At 34.6% G+C, this 12,400-nt stretch overlaps 1 long non-coding RNA gene across 1 annotated transcript; it reads right to left on the bottom strand.

Moving 5' to 3' along the window:
* Positions 1-383: 383 nt before the first annotated feature.
* LOC144447825 (uncharacterized) lies at positions 384-8,842 on the bottom strand. Its single transcript, XR_013482053.1, has 4 exons — positions 8,805-8,842; positions 5,593-5,657; positions 3,113-3,319; positions 384-979 (listed from the first exon to the last, which is right to left on the bottom strand). It is a non-coding gene; the product is annotated as an uncharacterized LOC144447825 (long non-coding RNA).
* Positions 8,843-12,400: the final 3,558 nt, after the last annotated feature.

The following is a 12,400-nucleotide window of genomic DNA, read 5'->3' as shown; positions in this document are numbered from 1 at the left end:
CCATTATTATTTGTTACACAAAAATAACACGGCACCAAAGGACGCAGCACAAAGGCAAGACAAACCAAGACAAGACAAGACAGAACTGGACAGGACAAGACAAGACAAGACAAGACAAGACAAGACAAGACAATTCCAGTCAAAGACAAGACAAGACAAGACAAGACAAGACAAGACAAGACAAGACAAACAAAACAAAACAAAACAAAACAAGAAAACAAAACAAAACAAAAACAAGAAGGGCTTATTATTGTGTTTTACGGACCAAATGAACGCATTTAAGAATACATTCGTCACTGTAAAAGAAAATTTACCATAGCCGAGTTCTTATCAAACATAGACACAGTAAATATCTTCGTTTAAAAGAATATTTTATTGGTAGTATCCTTGTCTGTTTTAATTCTACAGAGATATAGTAGAGATGCACTGGTCTTAAACTTTGTAAATAAGAAACTGAAGACGTTCTACTGCACATTTCCTTGAGAAACAAATGACTCCACGCATTGAATAATTGCACTGTTTGCAGTAGTGGTCTTTCTGATCATTTGCATATCGTTTTTACGTTTGGATTTTCCAAAGTTATCAACGAGTGAAATCAAGTTTTAGTAAATGTATTTCCCGTTGTTGTTCATCTTCAAGAAGCCACAAATGAAAGATAATCATGGAAGTGACATTCGAGGACAAGTGATTGCATTCTCTCGGAGATCGATAACATAGCTGAGACAAACTTTTTAAAGCTGTTCAAGAAAATAGGAGACATTGGTATATTTATGCAAAGTTGTTAAGATAGACTAGGGCTACAAGGGATATACAAAGTTCTATTTCTGCATAATTTCAAACTGGAAATTAATGTTTATATATGGAGCTGAAAACGCCATTTTCGAAAACAATAATTACACTTGGGAATCAGTTGTTATTCGATTCCACCTTCACCATTCGTCTGAGTATTGATAGTCCTTGATTGTTACATATCCATCACCTGAAAAAAAAGTATGTGATATAGTATAAGTTTAGATTCAAAGAGATGTGTGTGTGTGTGTATGTATGTATGTATGTATGTATGTATGTATGTATGTATACATACGTACGTATATATGTCATGCACGTACGTACATAAGTATAAATGTATGCATGGTAGTATTTGGTTCTATTCGTTTAAAAGGCAATCAAAAAAACAGACAGCATTACCTTGGATAATTGTTTTAAAATCCACGCACGCCTCATTACTGATTTTGAAAATAAAATCAACAACACACGTTGTTAACCGAACATCTTGTAGTTAAATCTACCTGGCTTTAATACCCTAAACCGTTATAATAGAATGTAGAGGAGTGATTTCAAAAAGGCTAATATTAATTCACTAACTGGAACGTTGCGAAATGTACCAAGGTAATTTCATCAATGATTAAAGATTTTGAAATCCTTGTGGATTCAGTCTGATGTGTACAGTACACTCTGATGTTTATTGATGCATTATTTTGAGACAGAATTCATTACAAACAAAACACATCAACTAATGGTCGGAGGATTTAGAAATGATATTCTATGGACTTTGTAGATTTAAGAAGGATGTTTAATGGATGTGAGAAAGGAGACTGTGGAGACTAAATCAGGATCTAGCCTAGATACCCTGACTCTTCATTCAGTGAAAATCATCAATAATCCAAGACTCCATTCCACTGGGTAAAATACAGAATGTAATAGAGAAAGTTTTGTATTACCGATAGGACCATGGCAAAAACAACGCTTCCAGAATATATCACATCTTTGGGATTTGAGCAATCAAAGGAAATTCTCCTTTAAGTGTATTTAATACGTTTACACGTGACATCAGGGGATATAGGATATAAGCGCGTTCCGAATGATCATTAAAACACAAGTTTCCTATACAGTTGATGGCAAGGGACTGTAACGGTGTTCTCATCAAATTATTATCAGAAATGGTTTCTGTAAATCTGTAGCACCAGCTACTTTGTCATGTTTGGTACTTTACTTGTCATAAAGACAAGTTTCACGATAAACCATGCACTAATTTTATACTTTCATTCCCTTTCTATCGAACAGAGTTGTCATGGTGATGAATAATTCAAACTAAAACAAATATGCCTTTTAATATTGACAACAAAATGAAAACAACTTTCTGTATCTCTGTATTTACATGAAATACAAATATGCCGACAGGGCGTAGCTGGAAATAAATGCCTTTAATGCACGCTTACACTATTGCAATATTACTATAGTAGATGAAGAGCTGGAATTAGCCACAGCTGACTTTATTTGATACGCGAATATTGTTTCTCTTCGTTTCTGTGCTTGTATGTATGTATGTATGTATGTATGTATGTATGTATGTATGCATGTATGTATGTATGTATGTATGTATGTATGTATGTATGTATGTATGTATGTATGTATGTATGTATGTATGTATGTCTGCCTGTCCCCCCCCCCTCTCTCTCTCTCTCTCTCTCTCTCTCTCTCTCTCTCTCTCTCTCTCTCTCTCTCTCTCTCTCTCTCTCTCTCTCTCTCTCTCTCTCTCTCTCTCTCTCTCTCTCTCTCTCTCTTTTACAACCCTCTGCCCTATTACAACCCAAAACCTTTCTTTAGTTTAACCCTGTTATCTCAACCTATTCAAATAGACACATTAAATCAATAATTGGACGTTTTTTCTTCTTTCTTTTACATATCTATTTTTTTGCCTTATCAATGACTCAATTTTATAAAAGCATTGTTCATCGTATTCGTCACGTTCAGGACTGTGACTCATCATATGACAACATTCAAATAGACAAAGTCTGTAACTGGATTTATTTATTTCAATGTCAAGTTTACCCAATCAATGATTTAGCTTTTAAATGTTTCTTACGAGATGGCACAGTGTATAAAGTATATTTTAACGTGTGGATATTACACCCTGTTTATATTTGCCTGCAATACGTTGTTACAAGCAGATAATTGTGTATGGTTTTCGGGTAATTTTGTCAAATTTAAAGCGAAAAGGAATCAGGGAAGGAATGACTACATGTAACTCTACGTCTGCGATGTGTTGTAGTGAATGTATTTAATTGTAAAGTGTGTCATGTTAAAAATGTTATAATAATAATATATTTACCGTCAGTATCGGCATCAATTATATACTCAAGGACTCTTTTGACGTCTAAAATACTGACTGGACCAACTTTGTCCTGTTCTTGTTGTGGAATAGCTATATCATCTGACTCTTGTCGTTTGCCTTGCATCGCGTGATACATTAACTTTGGATGAAGTCCTTGACATTGTGTATTTTGCAATAATAACAACACCGAGAGCAGAAGCAGACCTGCAAAAAGATATGGGAAAGTATTTGGACTTGTTATATGGTGATTGAAATATGCCTGTGTCTAAATATTTAATTTAGCATACCGCCTAAAATAACATGGATCTACAATATTTGCTTAAAAGCATTTCGTTTTAGTAAACAGGTCGAAAATGGCATGTAACAATAAAAAATGAGAACAATTATCATAGCATTCACTTTATTATCAAATCTATACGAATGAATTGTCAATTTATTGTATTAAAATTGACGATTCATTCGTATAGATTTGATAATAAAGTTAGTCAGTGCTATGATACAGATTCCAATTCCTGCGGATAATTTCCAAGACAGTCACTGTAAAAGATACACTGTAATCGAAACTTGTGTTATTCGATGTATCTTTCAAATGAATTGAACATACCATACCTTGCCAGCGCTTACCTAGTTTTAAGGATTATCGCTATGGCAACAAGGTGATGAATAAACTTGGTTTAATCTATAGTGGTATATTTTAGTTCTAAAAAGTGTCCTACTATATTATTTGTTTTTATTGATCTATGCGTTTTCACATTATTGCCGATGAGTGTTGGCATGTTTCGTCAATGGCAGGCTGTTCACGTAAGTCACTTAAATGAGCTGTATGCTGTATTTGCTTACGGATGTATATCTTAGATGTCATTTGAATATTCTTACGGCTAGTGTTTTCCGTTTGATTTCAAATTTACCAATTCTGTGTAGTTCAGCAATAGATAAAATTGCAAATAACGACATTCACGAGGCCCAAAATTGACATCTTAGGCCAGAAAAAATATATGTTTCAGATCAGCGCGCGCATCACTTGAATACCCTTGCATCGGTCTTTTTTCATGTCTGCAGTCTGCAGATTCATGGGGAAACTCAAAATAACCCTCCTCCTTCAGTGAATTCAACTGCAGAGCAAATCATGAACGAACAAATGACATCTGCCCCCACATACACACTTGCTCTAAAGTACTAAATAAAAAGAACAGTAACTGCCATAAAGAGTAGACTGAATGACAGGTTTGTTGACAATAAAAAATATCCGCGTCGTCACACCAGTATAGACAAACTGTCCTGACCAGAAACAATTTATTTTTGGTGGGGGGGGGGAGCCTTAAATCTATTCTTCGTGTTTAATACCACAGTTCCGTGGCTTTGTTACGCCATGGGTTTAAGAAGAAAACTCTTTCCAAATCACGTGACAACTGTATGCGCCATATACTAATAGAAGCAATCAATCGCAAAATCAAACAATAAGATACGAATCTATCGAGATATTCGTATTTCCAATCCCGCGGCTTGTATAGAGATAAGAAACGAGGGATATTGTCACTGTGTGGACAGAAAAGACATCCTTGTCCCCGAAGACTCCAAACGAAATGTTTTTTTGTACTGCATTAGTATACATTTTTGATCAAATACATTCATTAAATGTTTACAGATACTCTTATCGTGAAACCGAGATGATTAATTTAATTCAAATCGAGATAAATATTTTACAAACAGACCATTTTTTTTCTCAAAATAAACAGATTCATCAAATATTTTAAATCCATATTCATTACCAAAGTAATGTGGATTGCACATAATTTCTAAATTAGATTTTCTCAATGTAATTGCACAATTAATTTCAAATAATATGTCAAGTGTCCGTTTATCTATCATATATCACGAACATGCTACATTTTACTTATCTGAACGGAAAATACAGAATTTATACCCGGGTCGATCATTCTATGTCGTGACATCGCGTACCTCCATAACTGGTTCTACCGTGCTCGAAATATGGGCCAAAACATTCAGAATCGATAGTAGATGTTTTCCCCTAATGTTCTCTTAAATTAAGTTTTGCGAAAGTATAAGTACATCAATCGTCATCGAAATGCCTCTTCCAATGTCCCACTCCTGTCTTTCTTGGCTGGACGTGGAAAGTATTGAGGAACACTGTAATTCTTTCTTATGTTCTCTTCCTACGTCTTTCTTTCATCCATTCTTTCAGTTCCTTTCACGAATAATGTTTATAAATTGTATGGGAGCAAACCAATTCATTATATATTTATTTTACTGATAAAAATAACTATTTTCCATTAAATGTGTATTTCTTAAATCAGTTTTAATCTCGTTTAAAGATGATTGGTTCGACAAGGAATGATAAACTCACGAGTTTATTCCATGAACTGCCGTAAAGGTATGCCATACGACTTTCTATGTTACTCCTTTGAAAGAAGCCTTTAATTTAACATTTAATAGTTGTATGGTATTTTGGACTTTACCTGAAGCTTTGAAGTAGTTGTCCATTTTAGATGTACGTTGAATAGAGTTGTTTTTCTTGTGTATTCTGTAAAATAATGATTGAAAGCAATGGGTGTCACAAATGGCGTCAAAGAATCAATATTACATAACCATTAAATATTAGATATAGTCTAGATGGGACAAAGGCAGTGCAATGACCCTAGAATAAAACAATTGATAAGAGATGTTTCACTAACAAAAATGAAGGTGTCTCCAATTATCATAAAATACTAAATGTTTCAAAACATGTATAATAACTTTGTAGACATACTTTGCTTATGTATTCTTGTGATTGATAAGTTCTGCTACATTCACATTGCTTCAGGCTAGAGTTTCTTACGTGTATACATCCGCAAGATGTTCACATTGTTCTGTCCATTGGTTGTATTTATCACAAATGCACAATCAGAAGTCAATGAACTTGATTTGCTTTCACGATGCAGAAAATAAATACAACATACTCGAAATCTAAATAATTATCATTTCATTATTGAGTAGATAAAATGAAGAAATTGCAACAGTTCTGAGACCCACCTTTTCTTCATTTTTAAATTGCTTTTAAGTTAACGGGGTAAAGTACTTTTGAAAATGTATCATCAAATGCTATGAATTCTACTTGATAAAATACAAGAGGCCTGTTTTTTTCTTTTTACTCTGACACGACTAAGGCTTTGCTTTATGCATGATTCATGTGACATCTCACCAAGAACAATGTATTTCCCTTAGCGACAAAACCAGAAGAAGACGGAAGTCCATCATATACTTCTAGATTTATCATATTGTATTTCGAACCACCCGCGAGGCATACATGCCTAAGTTTTTGTCACGTTCGATAAGTGCTGACCTTCAGGAAAATGTCGTCATTTTAAAAGACTCGCTTAATACTCTGTCGGTTTTATTTCCTCAAAATAATTAATACCTAGTCGGAAAGCAACTGATGTTCAAATGATATTTGTGATGAATTCAAACATAATGTAATGTCACTGTCTTCACCGTGTCAGTTCACTTCCAGTACATTCACTATTGTAGCACCTGCCCTCGCTTCCTATACTATACTATTTTCTACATCACATTTGCACTCTGAGCTGATCGCAGTGAATGACTACATTCCTTTTAGGTTGTTTCGCCGGTTTATATAACTACTGAAAAACCAAACTCTTAATCAACACATTAAAAACAAATTAGGAATTCCCGTACGCGTAGACAAAGAAAATTGTGGAACTCGATTTCTGGCAAGAAAATTTCCATTAAAAACTTGAAAACTGTGTTGAATGATTTATCATATTGTTCAATACGTTTTTACCGAACTCTGATCGATACATACCATAACATCCTATATGAAAAAATATTGATTTTTGACGGCTGTCTATATATCCTTTTTCCCCGTATATATTACATTGATTCGAAGCAATTAATGTGAAGCATTAGACCTTGGTTTAAAATCTTATCATTGATTTTTGGTATCTAATGGAACATCATTATAATTAACCCATACCCTATCACTTTGCACAGTAATACAAGTCTACACTTAAAATTCTAAATTATTTGAAAGGTTTTTTATGGGTAGTACCATGCGAAGCGTAAGATTCAGATGCATTTGTGTAATCTCCAAAACAACCTGACATGGATACCACTGTAACGTATTAATAGACAGAATTATTAAACATTATTTGTATTATCTGAATATATGAGATCGTCCATTTAGATCATTCAAGGTAGAAATAAGCCCGAAGCAATTATCAAACGAATTCAGAAACATTTTTCTTTCCTTGTATTTCGTTTAATGGGATTAAGTTGATATTCTCTAAAGTGGGCTTTAATGGTAGTCAACCAAAACAAGTGCTTGCTGCATCCATAAAATATAAAGATTGGCTATCTAATTACAGTGACGTCTCATTTTGTCATGATTATATATATAAATATCACATACAAGGTACTGGTTTTAGGCAAGTACATGATTTTCAGTTTATCTTCACCCAGTAACGTAGACTTATACATGTAATTACTTAAGTCCAATGATCTTAATGATACATGGATTAGGTTTAGGTACATTTAAAACGTGTTGTATATCCGTAGAATGTCGAGACTCGGAGTTTCTCATGATGCCAAAAGCTACAAACATTGAATACGTTCCATCATAAAGACTTTATGATGTCATTTGTGGTCGATAAGAGTAATATGTATTAAAAGCCTGCATTTGTTGACCCTGAAGGAGTAATAGGTAACATGGTAATGAAGATACGAGACTTTCAACAATACATTGTTTTAAATAAAATACAGAAATGTATAGTACGTGATTATTGTGGTATTGTTTTGCCACGTTAAGACTGGTCTGACTCGTTCTACGACACTTGAAAGTAAGCAATCAAACGCCAGTCAGCTTTCAGCTACAAGCTTAAGGAAATAGCCGAACGAGGATACATGGCAGTTATAGTGATGTATAGTTTTTTTTTATAGCTAAACAATGATTCTCCATCTACCTGAACTGTTGTCGGGATTCGAATTCAGGAAACCCAAGAGGGAACGTATTCAACTTGGGCAAGTTTAAGGTCAGGGTTCATTTTTATCGCGTATATGAGAATGGATTAGACGAAGGTGATGCTTGGGAACATAAACCGTGTTCAATGAACGGGTCTTTGCTTCGGGTAATTTTGAAAGAGCGACTCAATAAACGCGTGTTTGAACCCAATGTACCATTTCCTAAAGTCACAAGATCGTTTCGACACATAGATTGCTGTGTCAAATCACAATGAACATTTTTCGAATGGAAAACCCAAGTCAAGTATTCGGATTCGGATTCTAGACTTTGATGTAATTGACCTAAGCGAACTGACAGTATGTATCGTATTGGGAATAAGTTGAAAATAATGATCCGTTTAAGTTGTTCTATCAAGTTAAACATGTGCCATCGGTAAGCGACGTTATTCGAAAAGTTGTGGATTGACATAACACCAATGCAGTACATTTAGGTTTAAAAGAACATGTTTTTAGATGCAGAGATTCAGAATGATTTGAAATAAAGTTGGAAATAAAACATGCTATTAGATTCGGTGATTTCCGATTGAAAAGTAGACATTCTGGACGTTCCTCTCTTTCCTACCTTTATATAAAAATGAACAAACGAAATCCCACATAAACGTGCTGTGTCAACTGTTTAAGAGATAACAGTTTGAACAGAAAAGTCGGCACTCACCTTCAAACACGATCGCTACAATCAAACGGTCCTCTTGCTGAAAGGTTGTGTGCAGTTTTGCTGAAGTTTGCAGGAATTTATACACACGGCACTGCGATTACCACGCACATTTGGTATTCATGAGAAAACTAATTAACATATTTGATGAACCGTAAACGACATGTTGTTTGAGTCACATGAAATAAAAATATGTGTTGGTCTAAACCAGCTGCCGAGTCATCAACTTTTCATCACAGATGTGTATAAAATTGTACTTGAATTCAATATGAATGAAACCAAATCTATTTGAATGACGAAATAAAAACGACGTATAACCCGCGGCAGATATTTAACTTTTTATTCGTTTTGACAGCTTGAAATACAAGCCGTAGCAACTGACGGGACTACTCCATCGATTGAAGTGCTAACAGACTTCATAAACTTCAAACATTTTAACTTAAAGTGTTCTCCAACAAACAAGCTACAGCTCTGCTCATTGGCAATATTGTGTTTGAATAATATGTTATGTCACTTAAAACGGTGTGACATTATAATGATAAGCAATTGCGAATTACATCTCTCAAAACTAAGCTTTGTGATGAAATAATTTCTATATCGTTGAAAATCTAAATTTATCTTTCAAACACCAATTATTGAACTCCAAAACATCTTGAAATAACTCAGATAACTATCAGAAGTCTTCGTTCGGGTAATTGTCTTTTTTTTCAATTGTGTACCTTCAATTCCTTATCAGGATATCGTGCCAACAACATATAACGTACTAGCGACTCTATCACGACATTTTAGCCGATAAAAGTGAAAGACACCTATCCATCAAACCAAGAATAAACGTTTGTTATCCAACAAATATGATAATGAATTAGAAACAAAAAACAGATAAAATAAATTTCTTATCTTGTACTTCTAAAATATAAAAGACTAGAACGTGTTGTTAGTTTTCAATGTTTGGATCTTGATATCGTGGTGGAAAGATCGGAATTGTGATTTGAATGTACACACGATACTACACCCATATCCATCTTTGCATCTACCCACACTATCAATCCACTTCATACTTCCCCAACCACCCCCACAGACAGACAGACAGACAAGGGACATGTATATATATAACGAAAATATGTAGTCTGTATACCCATCCGACTATCTGTCTGTCTGTCTGTCTGTCTGTCTGTCTGTCTGTCTGTCTGTCTGTCTGTCTGTACGTGTGTGTATGTGTATGTATGTATGTATGTATGTATGTATGTATGTATGTTTGCCAGATAGTGAGTGATCAGTGGAAGTGGTGTCGACAGATCTGAAATTGAAAAGTCCAGTCTCATATACTCATCATATATCTGTCTAGGAGGATGACCCATCTCTGAGTATTGATTGCATTGAATGAAAGGACAATTTGTCTGGATCCAGCGGTTGACACATAGTGCATACACTTTATATATAAACTTTATATGTACAGAAACTCGAAATGAAGAACAAACCAACATTGTTTTTGTAGACTGTTAATTGTTGATAAAGGTAATATGCACATGGCCCCGCCTCTCCCCAATGCCTATACGAATGAATAAACTGTTTTTATTATTTTCATGATATATCAATATTTACGTAATATATGCTAATATAGTGATAATATATACCATCCGTATTATTCGGAGACGTATAAAATTCATTTATTACTAATAGAGAATTTGACGAAATGTGTACACATTAATCCAGGTTATAACTCGTGAAATTAATAAATTTAAATTCAATGTAACCAGGGAAAGTACTGATACAACGTTAACTTTCAAAAATCCTTCTTTGACGTCACACATATATGTATCATCCGGGGAAGAAAAAATGATTAAATCAAAAAATGGTAATGCTTTACTATAAGGAATACAATTATTAATATTTAGTTGATTGACACTTCAAACATATTCGCCCGCCTTATCGATGTCATTGGACTAAAAACATAGTTATCTCATGTGGGAACTAGAAATCGAATTTTTGCCTTTACAAGGCTGTTTGTGATTCTCGAATCTGAGTGCACGCAAGAAGGAAAGCTTTCTTTGCATGTTCCCCAGAGACAATGCTCAATGTAAAGTTATTTTGTACGCCGGTACGGAGATAAAAAATGTCGATAAGAACACCATACAGCAACAGTCATTGCTTGAATGGTGAAATCCCACCACCACGTCAATATTTGATGAGTTCTGGTAAGAGGTACACGACGAAACGACACAACATGACGGCTATCTAATCTCATGTATACGCTGCCCAGCAACACTGACTTTCATATTACAGTCTGGCCTGAATATTACAGTCTCAATTCTCATGATAGATGTGCTTTCCATGTTCGGTAAAACGAAATCAAGGAGCGTGCTACTACGTCCAATCTGTGAGCAGTATAGAAACAAGATATCTCTTGATACTTGATAAGACCCAAATGCACCAAGGACTTCGATAACTACACATGTAACACATATCCAATACAATTTACATTTCTTTTACTTGAAAAGCTTATAATCTGGGAAGTATTTGTAACTTGAAGAAAGCTTTATGCAATCGTTAAGCGCTCAAAAAAGAAATTCCCAAGACATGACATGATAAGAAAACGTATTCAACTAAGTCACATCCGCTGCAGATTTTACCAAAATGATATCTTGAAAACGCTTGACCACAATTGCAGTTCCCCGTTCAAGGCGTAGTGGATGGGTTTTCTTGATTGGAACCAGAAACACGCCTTGTCATATATGTGCCCGTATATATACACTCCCTTTACTGTTTAAGTTACTATATATTCGCAACATTAAACATTCGACTTTCAGCTATATTGTATTGCAGCAGAACATCACAGTTTGTGACAGCGTATCATTTCGGGACAATTTCTTTCCGAAATTATGTATTAGTGGTTATTATTTTTATTTGGTATTTGATATTTGGTTATAAATGTAATCATGAAATCTGAAACAAAACATCAACAAAATCTTACAAACATTGCTACATTTTATCGTCTAGCTCAACAAAAATCATACTAACATTGCTACATTGTATTGTCTTGTTGAATAGAAATGTTATCAATAGAGATATTTTATGTCGAGCAAGATAAAAAATGTCGCAATGTTGAATTGGTAAGATTTTTGTTGAGGTATGTATGTATGTATGTATGTATATATGTATGTATGTATGTATGTATGTATGTATGTCTGTCTGTCTGTCTGTCTGTCTGTCTGTCTGTCTGTCTGTATGTATGTATGTATGTATGTATGTATGTATGTATGTATGTATGTATGCATGCATGCATGCATGCATGCATGCATGGATGGATGTATGTATGGATGAATGGGTGGGTGGGTGGGTGGGTGGGTGGGTGTGTGTGTGTGTGTGTGTATGTATGTATGTATGTATGTATGTATGAGCCTTTTAGCTTTCTACCGCACTCGTTCACTAAACATCTTTATTAACATTTAAAGCTGATTCGAGTGTATAACCGACAAAGAAAATTCACACGCTGATTGGTTGGTCAGCTTTCGGCTGATACAGAACACCGAATTCAATTTATTGTAAGTTGTAGCTTTATGGATAAATCGCTGTCCGAGTACAAGTGAAACACCCAGAGT

This window comes from Glandiceps talaboti, chromosome 16, assembly GCF_964340395.1.
Source record: "Glandiceps talaboti chromosome 16, keGlaTala1.1, whole genome shotgun sequence".
In the NCBI taxonomy this organism is placed as follows: Eukaryota; Metazoa; Hemichordata; class Enteropneusta; family Spengelidae; genus Glandiceps; species Glandiceps talaboti.
The sequence above is the reverse complement of the archived record's forward strand: the minus strand, read 5'-3'. Positions and strand labels throughout refer to the sequence as shown.